General features: G+C 39.8%; 1 protein-coding gene and 1 long non-coding RNA gene across 3 annotated transcripts in view; one reads left to right on the forward strand and one right to left on the reverse strand.

Moving 5' to 3' along the window:
* LOC134806750 (diacylglycerol kinase zeta-like) overlaps positions 1 to 17,654 on the forward strand; it is an 89,683-nt gene that overhangs the window by 18,225 nt on the left and 53,804 nt on the right. The gene's annotated exons all lie outside the window — the stretch shown is intronic.
* LOC134806321 (uncharacterized) lies at positions 161 to 7,095 on the reverse strand. 2 transcript variants are annotated; one of them, XR_010146513.1, is made up of 4 exons: positions 6,624 to 7,095; positions 6,372 to 6,539; positions 2,581 to 2,682; positions 161 to 1,481 (listed from the first exon to the last, which is right to left on the reverse strand). It is a non-coding gene; the product is annotated as an uncharacterized LOC134806321 (long non-coding RNA). The 2 variants fall into 2 exon arrangements; XR_010146512.1 differs by having other exon boundaries at positions 6,372 to 7,095.

Genomic DNA, 17,654 nt, shown 5'->3' on the forward strand with positions numbered 1-17,654 from the left:
CAGGTTCCGTCAACTACGGCTCATATGCGCCAGCCGGATAAAGGGCTAGCGATCCACTTGCATAGGTAGTCTATTGGACAGTCCATAAGATGGTAACTTCGACAGGAGACCCCTAACGTAAAAGACGCGCTAACACTGGACACAACTCTCACTTGGCCCGCTCGCCTTATAAAACGAAAGCATAGCAACTCCCGCCGAATATCCCTCTGCTTGATAGAAGTTTCTGGCATAGAGTATTCACACTACGGGATGGTGGGCGGTAGGGCGCTACCGTCGTCTTTCAAGATCGAGTTCGATGCAAAAAGAGTTCCTAAAAGATCGTCTTTCTCCCTTTGCGCTGTGGGCCAGATTACCATCCGCATTTCACACTTCACAGTGGTGGTAAATACGACTGACAAAAGTTTCCCTGCTGCCTTTGGCAAGGCGGAGAGGTAGTCTTTAGCCCATTTTGGCGCCCCCCCTTGGACGTCGCCCGGGGCACATTTATTGCTATTTCATAACTGCTCATCTATAAGTTTCGTTTCCAATATAAATAGAATGCTTAACGGTGTAGAAAAGATCAACATTCCTCTCAGACCTCCAACAAAAAGGGGCCAAACTGAAAACCAGCGCTGGACGCCAGTCTAGCACATGCTGAGCTTGGTACCCACGGCCAACATGTCTTGCTAAATGTAATTACCTATGTATAGAGTAGACAATAAGTTAGTACTTAACCTAGAATAACTTAGTACATACTTAACATAGAATTTATATGTAGGTATATGGTTTGTATTCCTAATATTTTTTCTGCCATCAACTTATCATGTTTTGGCAATGGAGCATTCCATGAAATTGACTACCGTTTGTCCCGTAGAAATGCAGATTTTCTGGAGATTTGCAGGTATAAGAGTTTCCTTTTCTATGACAAATGGTCAAACATGCACGGAAAATTATTCGCTTGCTTTAAATGGCGAAAAAAAAAAGTCGCAACACAGGAAATAAAATGCGTTTGTACGGGACAGCTCGTGGAATGCTCCAATAAAGTGGCATTCAGAGTGTAGCCTTGAGGTTGCCAAGCTAAGCAACCAAGTCAGGTGTCACGGTCTTCAGGTCCTCAACAGGCCCAGGGTATGAGTGTCCGGTTCTCAGGCGGCACCAGATTTTCCGAGGAAGGTCAAACCCTTTTGGTTTTTTAGTTGGGTCAGATATACAGCAACTCCGAGCTGCCGAAGCTGACCATTCCGCTATCCACCTATCCGAAATATTAAAGCTGCTCAGGCTCCCAGCTGTAGCACAGGGTCAGGGTGGGGTTATTCGTGATATTCTCAGCCTCCCTCTTCAACGCCTTGAGTCGTCGGATGTGAGGAGGGGCAATGTGACTCAATGCCGGCAGCCAGTGGCGGTTGTAGATCGGATAGTGCCTGAGATGCATCGCATGGTCTCGTTGAGCTTAACGTCCAATGTATGGGTATGTGCACTTTCAAGCCTCCAATATGTCATGACTGAAACAGAAACAAATTATATTAGATGAGGTCAGGCGCAGGCTAGTACTTACAGCGGTTCATTGCCAAATTATGTGAAATTAATGTTACTTTTAGAAAGCTCTCGTTTTTAAGCCAGGGGGATTTTTATGTTACAGTTGTCCGAATTATCGATTGAAAATAAATTGAATTTTGTTCTAGTAATTATTTATCCGTTATTAAAGTTGTATTATGTATCAAGTGTAGTTCTGTACCACGATATTCTATACGACACAAACATACCCACACCATAGTCAGGTATAGGTACAATAAACCATTTTACCAAACACAAAAAAAAATATTCCAGCTGCCAGCAGTAAAGAAACCAGCTTCTACTCCCAAGCCCTAACAATATAAATAAGTTTTTAGCAAAAATATCATTTTTGGTATAAGCTTTTATCGCTGACTGTACTTTTCTTTCAACAGGCAACTAATACTCACTAAGACTCAGACTCAGAGTCCATTCTAACAACACCAAGCACAATTAGTTTGCGTTGTTTTATCACAGTGTTCCCATGGCCACCTCATATCTCCATCATCAGATAGGCTCCATGTCATCATAATATTGCAATTGTCATCCGATTTACATATTGTTATGTAAGTATGCAAAATTTCATCTCAATTGGAAATCGGGAAGTGGGTCAAACTTAGCTGTCAAATGTATATGGCCAGCTTTAGTGCTAACATAACTGTTCCTAGTATTCCTATATTACATATTATAAGTAAGAATATTGTACTAGTAGGTATTATATTATTTTATAATCTTAGTAGAATAGGTACTAATACAATTTATTTGTATTGAATAAGGCCGGCGCCCCACTGCTGCGCACGCTACATCCACGGCCCACGTTTTAATACAAACCGTGGGCAAGCCCACGAAATTTTGTATAGGAACGTGGGTCATGTACATAGCGTGCGCAGCAGTGGGGCTCCGGCCTAATACCGTCCGAGAAATGGGCCCCTGCTCTACAATATATATCGCACTCAATCTATCTGAATTTTATCTTCCCTCAAATAAAAGAAAGATAAAGGTCGGTTATCCAAATATTATGACAATTACTTAATTACAATTGCCAGTCACCTGTTCGGCAGCGCTGCCTTCTTGTAAGTCGGAGACGAAGATTCCTCGGCCGGCTTCCGTGTGCCGCCCCTCGATGATCATAATGCCCAGGCCCGACGGACCCTGGAAAAGAAGATCATCATCATTAACTTAAGAGTTACTAAGTAACTTGTCGGTGGAGTAACTTCCAGCTTTCCCTATCTTGCACATAGCGTGCGCAGCAGTGGGGCGCCGGCCTAACTCTTGCAGGGAATTTGTAAGTTACTTGTGGGTATGGCTACTTTATTTATTTTATAAACTTTATTGCACAAACATATATAATTACGTAAAAATAGCGAACTTAATGCCAAAAGGCATTATCTACCACCTACTAGTCAACCATAGAAACAAATATGTGACGTTCCACGGCAAAAGGTACCTTATGGCGGCTGGCGCTTACGTCGCATAGCGCCGCAATAATATTGGAGCGGCGTTAATAGTTAATAGAGTAAGCGCCAACCGCCATAAGGTACATTTACCCGTGGGACGTCACATATAAACACTAAAGGTTGGTGCAAAAACCAATCAAAAAGCAAATGCAATAGGTATATCTTAGATATACATACTAACATAAACATACATATATGTTATAAAAATAAATGTACTAATATGTATATGGGATGATAGACACTAGACGAGACATTTAGCAGATGACTACCGAGCATGACTACTCAAAAAATTCACAGATTTCGTGCCTCACACGACTATCGAGCACATTGGAAATGAATCTACGGAATTCGAAAAAATATTGTCGCTGAGCGACGAGAAAGTCTGGATAAGGAAAAAGTTACAAAATAAAACTACAACGTTGAATGATAAATATTTTATTCTTAGACTAACACAAGTATCCTGGACATAACGCATGTGAACAAACAAATTGCAAAATTTCCACACGCGTATCCAAGTTTGAATAATTGTCGCCGTGGCGCATAAGTATAGGTACATATTTCATTTTTCGATTAATAAGCAGGATATATTAATGTTCAAAGTACAAGAAAAATATTACACGGCAAATCCGTAGTAAACTCGAGAAGTGGTGATCGGCAGCGGCCCATTTGCTGCAAGATATGAAATTTTCTTGACAGCAGTTTGACGCGACGAGAGATGACCATAACAGCGTTTGTCTATGTTGCACCAAACCTGAGTTCGAATAGGTACTACCAGGGTTCAGCATCAGCTATCTTGGGTAATGCTCTACCATGTGCTCATCATGACGAATCGGGTGTCCAAAACAGCGTGTGCCTATGTTGCACCAAACCTGAGTTCCGCTATAGGTACAACCAGGGTTCAGCATCAGCTCTATCTTGGGTACTACTCTCCTAAGTGCTCATCAAGACGAGTCGGATGACCAAAACAGCGTGTGCCTATGTTGCAACAAACCTGAGTTCCTTTTGGTACAGCCAGGGTTCAGCATCAGCTCTATCTTGGGTACTACTCTCCTAAGTGCTCATCGAGACGAGACCGATGACCAAAACAGCGTGTGCTTATGTTGTATTAAACCCGAGCTCCACTAGGTACTGCCAGGGTTCAGCATCAGCTATCTGCTAGCAGCCGCCAGCAACATGCTGAGGTGAGACCATTTCGTGGCACTTTTTTTTTTATGTTTCTCTGTATAAGTTTTTATTTTCTCCCTCTCCCTCTCCCTCTCCCTCTCCCTCTCCCTCTCCCTCTCCCTCTCCCTCTCCCTCTCCCTCTCCCTCTCCCTCTCCCTCTCCCTCTCCCTCTCCCTCTCCCTCTCCCTCTCCCTCTCCCTCTCCCTCTCCCTCTCCCTCTCCCTCTCCCTCTCCCTCTCCCTCTCCCTCTCCCTCTCCCTCTCCCTCTCCCTCTCCCTCTCCCTCTCCCTCTCCCTCTCCCTCTCCCTCTCCCTCTCCCTCTCCCTCTCCCTCTCCCTCTCCCTCTCCCTCTCCCTCTCCCTCTCCCTCTCCCTCTCCCTCTCCCTCTCCCTCTCCCTCTCCCTCTCCCTCTCCCTCTCCCTCTCCCTCTCCCTCTCCCTCTCCCTCTCCCTCTCCCTCTCCCTCTCCCTCTCCCTCTCCCTCTCCCTCTCCCTCTCCCTCTCCCTCTCCCTCTCCCTCTCCCTCTCCCTCTCCCTCTCCCTCTCCCTCTCCCTCTCCCTCTCCCTCTCCCTCTCCCTCTCCCTCTCCCTCTCCCTCTCCCTCTCCCTCTCCCTCTCCCTCTCCCTCTCCCTCTCCCTCTCCCTCTCCCTCTCCCTCTCCCTCTCCCTCTCCCTCTCCCTCTCCCTCTCCCTCTCCCTCTCCCTCTCCCTCTCCCTCTCCCTCTCCCTCTCCCTCTCCCTCTCCCTCTCCCTCTCCCTCTCCCTCTCCCTCTCCCTCTCCCTCTCCCTCTCCCTCTCCCTCTCCCTCTCCCTCTCCCTCTCCCTCTCCCTCTCCCTCTCCCTCTCCCTCTCCCTCTCCCTCTCCCTCTCCCTCTCCCTCTCCCTCTCCCTCTCCCTCTCCCTCTCCCTCTCCCTCTCCTTCTCCCTCTCCCTCTCCCTCTCCCTCTCCCTCTCCCTCTCCCTCTACCTCTACCTCTACCTCTGCCTCTATCTCTATTTCTCTCTGTTTCTATCTCTATTTCTATTTCCACCACCACAAGAATGCATAGATTGTCGAATAGTGCGTTATCTACGCCCGTCTCAAACAGGATAGATAGAGTTAGACCAAGAAAAATCTGCAGCGATTTTGAAAGCCCACGCAGTGCAAGTGTTATTCTGCCATCATAATCCCGATAATTCACAACAAACACCGATAACGAATTCTGCGAAACATGAAGTCATAAATGTCCTGTGAAAAATGTCGTTCTGACTTTTTGACTATTTTAAGGTTAGGCTACAGGGCAAACCCTTAACCCGATCGTCTTTGTTTTAGGCTCAAATTGTAGCTGACTAAATTGTCCAGAGCCGTTTTTCTCAAATTTTTGATATCATTCTTCGTTTCCAAATTATCGAGCACCAAAATCAAAAATTCGGAAAAAATTGAATTTTATTTTCACTATTTCGACCATAACTTTTTTTGTTTTTGACTTTCTCGAATAATTATTTTTGCACCTTACAGCTCTCGTGATTATGCGTCTTTTGAGCCTATTTTTTAATATCATATCTTCACAACTTTCCGAGATATAAGGGGATCGCACTTTTTCGTGAAATCGGACCGTATACTGGAGCGAACGAAAAGACATTTCCAATGTCAAAACAAATTTTCTTGGGGCTTGTCTTACAGGTAGAGGGAGTGCATTCCATAGATAGGTTGCCTGAACGGCAAAACAATTAGACATAAAACGGTTATAAAGAGGAAGGACTTAAAGTTTAAGTGAGCGGGAGTTCACATCCGGAACAGGCATAAAAACTAAATACTTATTAATAATATTTTATCTTTATGTCTTAGATTTATGGCATAAAGTGTGTCTTTTTCTTTGTCAATAAACTTTTATTCTTGCTACAAAACTAGCTTCTAGAATATACAGAGTAAAAAAAAATTTTTTTTTTAAAGTGAAGTCTACGGGTTTCAAGGATGTTAATATTTGTTAGAATGCGTATGCACTTTTTATGCAGTGTGAATAAATGTATGCATAGGTAGTGTTGTAGTGTAACTTTTACACATCATTTTTGCCAAATCAACTTCCTGAAATTATAGTAGTGATAGAACAGGTTTTTAACAAACTTTTGTCACTTAGTAGAACATAATAGATAGAATGAGAAGAAATAGATAATAAGTGTCAATAATATTAAAAGGCACCAGAAAATTTTCATGATTTTAGTTTAGGAAAGGTGTACTTACATCTTCAATCCTTTCTTCTGGATCTTAGAAGTTATGTGCAATGTGAAGCATTGCATTTTGTATCTCTGGCTTCCGAGAGGCTCATGGATCTCCCTGTAGGTGTAGGCGAACAGGGGATGCTGAGTTATATATATTTGGCTAGCATTTTCTTGTGCGCCGAAGCATCGTCTGAAATTAAACATATTCATGACAAAACCAGTTAATGATCAAACGAACTATAACTTTTTCTATAAATAAATTAGAGAAACTTACATTTTGGGTGGCATTTCCTTTAGTTCACACAGCAAATCAGTATTTTTCTTCGACTTAGTTTGTATGTTCACTAAATTCACTGAATCATGCGCGTACGCGATGCTTGTCAATGTCAAGTGAATTGTCAGTTGAGAAAACACGATTATCCGTGCATGTTATAATGTAAGTCAATTTGTATAAAGCTGTCACTCATTTAAACATTTTTCAATTTGGAAGTGTAGTAATAAAACTAACTATTCGTTTTCAAACATCGTCCGACACACGTCCGACATTTTAATAAAGCCAGGCATTAAATGGATTTTTCATAAACTCTAGGCATAGACAATCGTGGTCACTTACGAATGATAGTGGATAACTTTATACGATATCGACGTGGTATTCTTATCGTAGCCCGTAACCATGTTCAGCAAAACGATAAAAATACGACTATCGTTAAAAGACGACAGTAGATTCCACGCGCAATATGATATAACCTTGCTAAGCCCGCAGTTTGTTAAAAAATGTGTGTTTTCGTAAATATTTCAATCTAAATGATTTTCGCTAGGGGTTATTAATCTCCACACATGTACTTAAAGGCTCCGATTGCAAGTAAGTCCAAGGAAAAAAATCATGGCCGTAGGTCTATTAGGTACTTCAATTACTGATTTTGCGAAATTGCCTTGTCTTTTTTGGTTTCCTCGCATTCGATATGAAAAGTAGAGTGTTTAACACGGGTGAAAGGCACCATTTCCGTCTCGGATTATTGGCGCTCTCACGCAGCGATTGTCAACAATGAATTTTACTGTCCGGCAGTCCGAGTTTTCATGGTCTGATATGGCATGATTTATGGGATGATTGGCTTGTGCACTTGTCCGTCTTTTTACTCGCAGGTGCGGCGCAGTGGCATGAAACCCCCCCCAGCCCGCCCCCGCCCGGCCAAGTCATGAATAATACTAATTCCAGACGCAGTGCACATGCATAAACACGTTTTTCATAGCTGTCATCTCGGACCGGAAAAAAACTGTCCGGAATGGGGAAAAGTAAAATGTCGGACGGTAAAATTACGTCTAGTGCACAAGCTACTATATACATTTAATGGCGTGCCATATCGGACCGTAAAAACTCGGACTGCCGGACGGGAAAATTCATTGTAGTGCACAATCGCCCTAAGTCATGAAAGCTTTTACCAATCTGCGCCGAGTGTGGATGAAGTCTGTCACGCGTCACGTGTGACGCCGCCGAGCCGAGCGAGCAGGCGCGCAGAGAACAATGGCATCCGGGGCGGGCTAGTTAGCATTCCGCACGACACGCGGGCGCCGGCATATATCACGGCTACCTGTGACGTACAATTGGCTGGGTCAAGAGACCTATTCTGTTTCTTTTTTATATACATATGTATGAGTGATTCTCAAGAAAGTGGCATCGACAGGTTAAAGTTAATGAATTTTTTTTCTTGTATTTTTTTTACTTTTAAGAAAAAGAAAAATATGTTTTACTACTTCAAGTACCCCAAATTTTCAAAAGGGAACGGAAAATGAAGAACAAGTTTCAAGACTTACAATAACCTATACATTGAACACAGGTTAAAGTTAAGCAGGTTACAGTGAAAAATACATTCAGTTTTATTTTTTCCCTTGAACGGATAATAATACGAATGTCTCACTTTTAGCATAGATGAATAAACCTTCATACAATATTAAAATGATATTATTACATTAGGCCCCATACCAAATTCTTAAAGTAATCGAGACAAGTTAAAGTTAACATTCCGTTACAAAACCCCAGATGTCTGCCTTTAACCACTTGTCTCTACGAAACTACGACACTTGGGTCATGATGGTAAGCTTGATACTTACCTAATATTTTGCCATAGTTATGATCTAAATATTTTTTTCTGTGTATGAGTCAGATGCAATACCGCGCATGTACAGGTTGGTACAGGTTAACAGTGAAAATATCCTTGGACAAACTTCGTGCGTGAATATTGTTGTAAAAAAAAAATATATAAGGCCTGTGCAAAGTACATTTTAAAAGGTATTGTTTATGTTATTATATAGCATGATATTTTATTTACATAAATTGATGCTTATAAAATCTAAAGAACTAAAACTGGAAGAGCGATGCTTTTGGACAAGACAGGTTACAGTGAAAAGTGCTACTCTTTATTTTTTATAAATATAAGTATTAAATTTAAATAAAAATAATGACGTGGCCTCGATAAACATTGTTTTAGTTTATCTAGATACATTTTTGTTTCATATGAAAAAGAGATACATTCAATTCAAAAACTCGATGACAGGTTAAGATGCCACTATTTTGAGAATCACTCGTATATTGAAAATTTAACAAAAATATTACAATATTGTACCCATTTAGTCAGGTAAAATTCCCGCGATGGCCATTTCTTCTTTCTTCGCAAAATTAGATCACATTGACATTATCAGTTTTGTTTTGTAAACGAAAAATATCGTTATTCATTCATAAAAATTCTCCGTTCCCTTTTATCTAATAACCACGAATCAACCACGAATTTTTAAATCCCGGACGAAAATTATAGCAGGGTCCAGTGTCCAGTCCATTCCAGCCTATCCAGTGGTTGTGACCGTAACATAATCTAAAATCGCCAACTCACTCTTGTTTGACATATTGAGTTAAGAAATGCAACTAGCGCAACCTAAAACATCGCTGATTTATCACAAACTTTAAAACAAACTGCCAAACACCAGTCAATTTATTTTGAGATAAGTAAATAAAATATAGGACCATACAAAAAACATCCTCTCACCATATGGGGTCACCATGCATAGGTATATATACCTATGCATGTCACATAATTTTCCATTATGTACATAAAAAAGGTACTCGATGGATTCCGTTTTTTTACCTATTACGTTTGAAAAAGGAGCACAGTCATGTTCGGCGTTCATGGCGTTATTTTACGTAATTACTGGCTGCGTTGTAGGTACGTGCCGTGCCAATACGTACGGCGTCGGTCCTTCGGGTACATTGTACGCTGTGGCCGACACGTGACCACAAAACTCGTGACATTTAATTGTAGAATGATCGAGTTATTTTGATGTTCAACTTGAGACTACGACTTGACTAGGTTTGAATTGCGGGCCCCTCCCAGAACTAAGACGCATGCACCTACAACCTTACCCACTCGTCTAGAGTTACAGTCCAATTCGGGTTTTAGTTACATGGTAAATACCCAGAAAGTATTAATTAGTATTTATAGTGGTATTAGGGATGGCTTATAATTTGAAAAGTACAGATAAAACTTTAATTTTAAGCGAACGCAATCCAGTGAAAACCACCGCCTCAGAAGTGAAAGGTTATCTTGGTTTCTTATCAAACAATAAGCTTATTATCTTAATAACGTTTCGGCCGCTGTAAAGCCGCAAGGGTTATTTATTATTCAGAACACTCTCTCTTCCCTTGATTCGATCCTTTGAAGTATTTTATAATCACCATTTGGTATTTTTTAACCTATCGAGATCTGTCCTGGTATCTTAGAATTTACGGTTTTTAGGGTTCCGTACCCAAAGGGTAAAACGGGACCCTATTACTAAGACTCCGCTGTCCGTCCGTCCGTCCGTCTGTCCGTCCGTCTGTCACCAGGCACGCACGTGTGCGAACCGTGATAGCTAGACTGTTGAAATTTTCACAGATGATGTATTTCTGTTGCCGCTATAACAACAAATACTAAAAACAGAATAAAATAAAGATTTAAGTGGAGCTCCCATACAACAAACGTGATTTTTGAACGAAGTTAAGCAACGTCGGGCGGGGTCAGTACTTGGATGGGTGACCTTTTTTTTTTTTGCCGTTTTTTGCATTTTGATACGGAACCCTTCGTGCGCGAGTACGACTCGCACTTGTTTAACCTATTGAGATCTGTCCCGGTATCTTAGAGATTACGGTTTTTTAACCTATAGAGATCTGTCCTGGTATCTTAGCGATTACGGTTTTTTAACCTATAGAGATCTGTCCTGGTATCTTAGCGATTACGGTTTTTTAACCTATCGAGATCTGTCCCGGTATCTTAGAAATTACGGTTTTTTAACCTATAGAGATCTGTCCTGGTATCTTAGAGATTACGGTTTTTAACCTATCGAGATCTGTCCCGGTATCTTAGAGATTACGGTTTTTTCTTGAACATTCGTTCAAACGTCGTAATTAGAAAATTTATAAATATAGTATTTAGAGCAAGCTGTGGGTCTATTCTACGGTCTACCGTTAAACTGAGGCGGCTGGTAAGAAAGAAGGTTGCATGAAGCTGATTTATATTATATTGAGTAGGTACTTAATATGTGAAAATGTCTTAAATAAACTAATTTTAGTCCCAAAACTCAGCTACTAGAAAATCACCACGCAACTTCTTTACCGACCGCCTGAGATAAGTGGTACTAGTGGCAGTAGATCTATACTATCTATAGTGTATTTGATGATGATGGCGACCGATTTCGGCCACAGCGGCTGCATGCCCTGGAGTAGGCTATTTATTTTACCGTAAAACGGGGTCAACAGAAATCGCGGGGTGAATAGAGAAATTTTGAACTTTTTCTTTCAAGTTGTTATATTTAAAAACGTACATCTCTGAAATTAGATTTTTTGGAATGCGTATATAGTAGACTATTTAATCTCTACATTGATACCAAAAGAACTTAATCAAACTGCCTAAAAGTTAAATTTTTTTGACTCTAAAGTAAGGTCTCGCCGAGGTAAGAAATGAAGCCTGTCTGAACTTTTGTTCTAGCGGTAAATGTTTTGACATTAACTAAGTAAATATTAGCTAACCTGGTAATATAGTATCTGTAGTACCTAAATAATAAATAATATCACTAATTTTCTCTATAATAAAGCATTTTTTTGCAAAAAAACAATAACAAGCAAATTTACGTCATAAAGGGGTCAGTGGACACGCATATGGGGTGAACAGTTACGACATAGGGGGTGATTAGATACAACAAAGGGGTGTAAAGACACGCCTTGGGGGTTAAAAGACACGAAAAAATAATTTTGTGTAAAATAACTGTTTAACAGATATATATACCATTTGCCAATAGAGTATCCACATAATAATTACCAAATTCGAAGCCTATGACAACTAAAACTTAATATTTCTATTCACCCCTTTCTTGTGTCTATCGACCCCGTTTTAATGATATGGAGAAAACAGGTAGTTTTCTTCGATTTTCTCTGAATTGGGTTGGTAAAAATTTATTTCACAAATGCAAAATTGAAGAACTAACCAAGACTCAAAAAATGATATCAAAATTATTACTTTTATCATTTGGATTATTGGCGAAAATCGTCCTTGAAGTTGAAAATCGTGTCTTTTCACCCCGTTTTAGGGTACTTCAGGTCAGACAGTGTAAGTGGTTACGAAGGCAATTACCGAGACAATCCACTGAGACATGACATTAAAGCATTAAAATTAAAATGATTTGTACTTATTTGTTTACTAAACTGGCTAGTTCAATGGGATTAATAAGCCAATAGGCAAGATAATCCTCTAACCCAAGATATTAAACCATTAAAATCTTTAATTAAATCTTAACCTGTAGCGACCTCGCGGCCTAATAACGGGAATAATTACCTACAATCAAATTTAAATAATTATTAATTGGAACAGAGTTACTTTTGTTTTATTTCATTCAATTTTAAAACAATACAATTCTTTTTTTTGTACCATTGATTTAAATTTGACTGTTAATTTTCCTTGTATTGTGAGCCGCTAGAGGTTGAAGCCATTGAAATATTCAAAATTTACAAGTCTCTCACATGTTTAATAATTATTTTATAGTCGACACTGGCTTAAGTTTAGAATTTTTTGATGCCAATGCAAGCTATTGGCTTTATTAAGTAGTTTATCTAGGTCCGTGTTCGCACCGTGTACCTAAACCCTCTATTGACATCAAAATCGACAGGCGACCTTTTCAGCTTGCCTCTTTCCTCCTGCTTGGGACAAGTGACTTTAATCTTACCCTCTATTATTATCTTGCTCAAGTTGACGTTAATTGCTCTTCTGGTCCGGATTCTATTCTCTTGAACATTTCTCAAAATATTTACCGCAAACTTGCCTTGAACTATAGCCGTGTTTTTCTTAAGTTATATTACCTACTTTTGCTGCTATACGTAAGTACATACGATGTTCGAAATGACATGTATATGTCATAGTCTTTAATTGTTTTATGAGTTTCATATAATGCCCGATTTAAACCAACGCTATTCATTAATTCATTGAGCATTCAATTATTTATTTTATGAAAAATAGAATAAATACTTACGTAAATTAAATGCCATTTAGTTTCCTTAAGTGTACTACTTAGCCATACCGCCCACTGAAATACGGAATTTAACTAAACACCGTGTAGAAATAATCAGCTAAATAGTTAACTTCGTTGACAAAGCCAAGTATACATGTTATTTGGTACTTACATCATTTACCGATAAATGTAGCGATATGTAAAACAGTGTTAATTTAAAGGCACAAGCTACAATACTAAATAAGTAGGTGTAGTATTTACTGACTACTCGTAGCGGTTGAGGATTCTGTCGAACGTTGTGTTGTATCGAATCCATTATTAACCAGTCAAAGTATCTGCACGTACACTCAAGAGCTTTTGAGATATCGACACTCGCCAGAGGATTCAACTATCGACTTCAGTATTGACATTATTATTCATTCTGACTAACGGAGCTTTTAGCTCGTTAAATATACTTACTTTGTTAAATTTTGTGAACGCGGAGTGGTCCATATTTGTTTTTTCCGGAGGGCAGTTGCGTGTTTTTAAACGGTTTTGTATTTAAGAGGCCCACTGATTAACAGTCCGCCGGACGGTATCGCCCTGTCAGTTGTTCGGAACTGTCAAAATTTTGTTCTAACTGACAGGCCGATACCGGCCGGCGGACTGTTAATCAGTGGGCCCCTTAAGATGGTTAAATGTGGCCAAAAATTTGTGAAGCTGTGGCCCATTGTCGTCATTGTCGCAGTGTTTAAAATTATAATAAAGGACTTTCAATATTTTATTTAATATGAATAAATAATGATTATTGATATTTTGTGCTTTAAAAACAAAAGTTAAACCTTCATTTCGTCATTAAAGCGGCCATATTTAATTTGGCAAAAGTTACGGACGGACATTAATCTGGCAATTTTGATTATTAATTTTGAAGAATATTTACTATAACATATTAGGGTCATATTTTGCCCAAAGGCTGAGCTTAACTATACAGCGAGGAAATGCGGCCAGTGTCCTGGGGACTATGCCCCAGGTGACATTAGGTTTCGTCGAAAATTGATGTAGCATACCTTTGTAAATATTGTAAATATATATAACGAATTAAAAGTCACTGTAACATACCTACATACAAATCAGCACTGAGAATTTAAGTACACTGATAACGGACATAATGGCTCTTTTTGTCTCAGGGAAAATAGAATCTTTTAATTAGCGAAATATTTATAGACATAATAAAAGCATTTAGTATTTTCCAGATTCCAGGTTGTCTGATACCCTCCCACGAAACCATTCTCCGTCATTATTTATGGCGTGTTACCTTCGAAAAACAAGATTTTTACTGTAAAGGGGTACCAATAATTAATTTAATAATAATTCAATACGGAAATTGCATTTGTAATGTAAAACAATCGTTCAAATATAAACTACGTAGGTACGTGTAGTTTATATTTGAACGATTTTTTTTAATCTTGAATACCAGAATTGAAGCCAAGTATTAATCTTGAATACCATAATTGAAAATGCAGAAGCAATTTTACTACTGCAGCGTGGACGCGTGATTAACGTTACAAAAAATCAAAAATATATCCTGTAAGCAGGCATCAAGGGCTTTTTCACAACATTTAAAGTGCATATAGGGACATGAAAAATACATAGCAACATTTCTAAATACAACAGCTAATACTTGGGGAAAGTGTGTTCCTCACGCGTGCGCCTACGGCAAAAACATCGATCAGATGGGCCAGCATGGCGTTTCATGCGCAAAAAGCGCCGGCCGCCTATACCGCCACGGCACTATTAATGATTTGATCCCTCGCTCGCTTGCCACCGCCTCTGTATCTGCAATTCTTAAACCCGTGGGCATGGCAAGAGACTATGGCGGGCTACCCAACGAGTGTGTGACGCAACGTGCATAAATACCCTTGCACAAATGCACAGTCCCATATCAAAGCGATCCGCACCCAGGCCGACGCTGCGGCTGATCAGGCCCAGGTTCTCAAGCGCCGCAAAGACACGCCCTTACTTAAAGGACTTCGAGTTTGCGGCGCTCGCAGTAGAGACATTGGGCCCTTGGTCAGCCGACAAAACGTAAAACCGCTAACATCTATAATAATCGCTACAAAGAATTTATGTAGTGAGGCCACACAGCTGACCACAGCTAATCAGCTGACAAATAGATAAATTATAATTCTTTTTCACGCTTCAATAATAATTGGCATTCCAATGTAACTCAAGACGACACAATAAAATACAATTAATATTATTATGATTCATTGCGATTTTCCACATGATTGAACTCAAACAAAGGATGTAACTAGTATATGAGAAAGACTCGTCGTTTAATACAACGAGTTCAAAACGCGTGTTATCGATATTGCTACAAAGTTCCTCCAAGGAGCCATATCACACCGTTTTTGAACAAATCTTCGACTCTGAATATGGCATCACGTAGACATTTACATCTTGCTTGTCCTCTCTTTGGCGTTATAAATTGCAAGTCACCCGAATATCTATTCTCTAAAATAAATATTTCTTCTTTTCACAACCGACACGCCACAAGATCTACTCGACGTTGCATTTTATAAGTACACCCTCATAGGACGATTGCCTTTACCGGTTGTTTCCGTTATCTCGCGACCAAATGCTGGAATGATATCCCTCCGCCTTTAAGACAACTTAAAACCAAAAAAACATTTAAAAACCACTTTAAAAAACTTCTCCTTGAAAAACAAACCGCTGGGATTCCATTCGGCTATTTGGTTGCAGATTTTAGGATATAACATGGTGAGGCTGGTGTCACACAACTGGGAGACGTCACACAGTACACACGGGTCAATTTTACGTACTATCTAAGTATTTCATCAAAAAATTATCACACGACATGCACATATCACACTTACACTGTACGATTGTTTTCGACGTACGTAAATACTTCTACATAAATATAATATTTGTTGTGACCTGGGTTCCGGCAGAAAATCAGTGCTTTGCTCGAAAGAGCGAAGCATATCACTGAGCCGTGACCCTTTTGTCCTGCTGCAACGCACACAGTTTGTACCTACCTACTTTTATAAAATTTTACTTTTGTACCTACTCATTTCTATGTTATTTTCTTTGTAACTCAATTTTCTTTGTTAGTGTAATAATTATTGTTTTTTCTTTCTGTTATGATGTGTTTAAATTTATATTGTGTGTCATTGCAGCTGTCAAATAAATGATTTATCTATCTATCTATCTATCTATCTATCTATATAAGGCCAACAGTTTACCAATAAGGCGTTCATTATTTACCCGACTATTGTGGTGTTACTTTCTACCCTTCCGCATCATACTTCATTTATTTAAACTAGTAGTTCGCCCCGAACTGAGAACTCGCGGTTTGCCATTATATAGAGCGATTGACTTTGTTGCACCTACTTACTCGTATAGTTCGACATAAAATAGTAGAAAATAATTTTCAAGAAAAAAAAACCGACTTCTATGGGGGCCCGTGAAAGATTATTGTACATAGATGGTGCACTATGTAGAAAAGAAGGTAAAACCACCCACTTTTCTAGTAGGTAGCATTTTGTTTCTGTAAGGGTTGCAGTTTTAGCCTCACGAACCCACTTCTCTGATCGGTTCTGTGAGTATTGCAGTTCAAACCTAACCTAACCCACTTAACGGCGCGTGCGGTGCGGTGTACGGGGGTTTGAGCGGGAGGGGCTAGTAAGTTTGGCATCATTATACCTTATACCTACATTTTCTGGTAGGTAATCATAGTGATTTATTTAGCTTAGGTATCAGTGGTTTTCTGGGTCAAGGTCTGAGTCCGGGTCCGAGTCCGGGTCCGGGTCCAGTTCTGGGTCCAGGACCAGGTCCAGGTCGAGGTCCAGGTCTAGGTCTAGGTCCAGGTCCAAGTCCAGGTCCAAGTCCGGGTCCAGGTCCGGGTTCAGGTCCAGATAAGAGCCCGGATCCGGGTCAGGTCTGGCTCCAGGGCCAGCTCCGTCAAAATCGAAATCGCCAAACGTGTAGTCATTGAAGAGTTCTGTTCTAATCATCATCAGCAGTTCCACTTCATCAAATGCGACAGTTTTTAATGTAAATTCTTGATTTTCTGATGAAAATACACAAATCTCTATACGCATGCCTTTAAGATTTGAGGAGTTCCCTCGATTCCTCATGGATACCATCATCAGACCTCGAGCTTGACAAAAATGTGGCTTAAAAACTTAACTTGCTTAACAAACATAACGAAGAGGACAAATCGCCAAACGTGAACTATGCGTCGTTGAAGAGTTCCGTTCTGATCATCATCAGCAGTTCCACTTCATCAAATGCGACAGTTTTTTATGAAAATTCTTGATTTACTGATGAAAATACAAAAATCTCTATACGCATGCCTTTATGATTTGAGGAGTTCCCTCGATTCCTCGTGGATCCCATCATTAGAACTCGAGCTTGACAAAAATGTGGCTTAAAAACTTAACTTGCTTAACAAACTATGCTTCGTTGAAAAGTTCCGTTCTGATCATCATCAGCAGTTCCACTTCATCAAATGTCAGTTTTTTGAATGTATATGCTTGATTTGTTGATAAAACACATAAATCATTATATGTATGCCTTTAAGATTTGAGGAGTTCCCTCGATTCCTCATGGATCCCATCATCAGAACTGAGTTTTGACAAAAACGTGACCAATCTGTATGCATATACATACAATAAAAAAATAATTTTCAAAATCGATCCAGTAATGACGGAGATATGGAGTAACAAACATAAAAAAATATCACAATCGAATCTCCTCCTTTTGAGATTTGGAAGTC

This window comes from Cydia splendana, chromosome 3 (assembly GCF_910591565.1).
Source record: "Cydia splendana chromosome 3, ilCydSple1.2, whole genome shotgun sequence".
NCBI lineage: Eukaryota > Metazoa > Arthropoda > Insecta > Lepidoptera > Tortricidae > Cydia > Cydia splendana.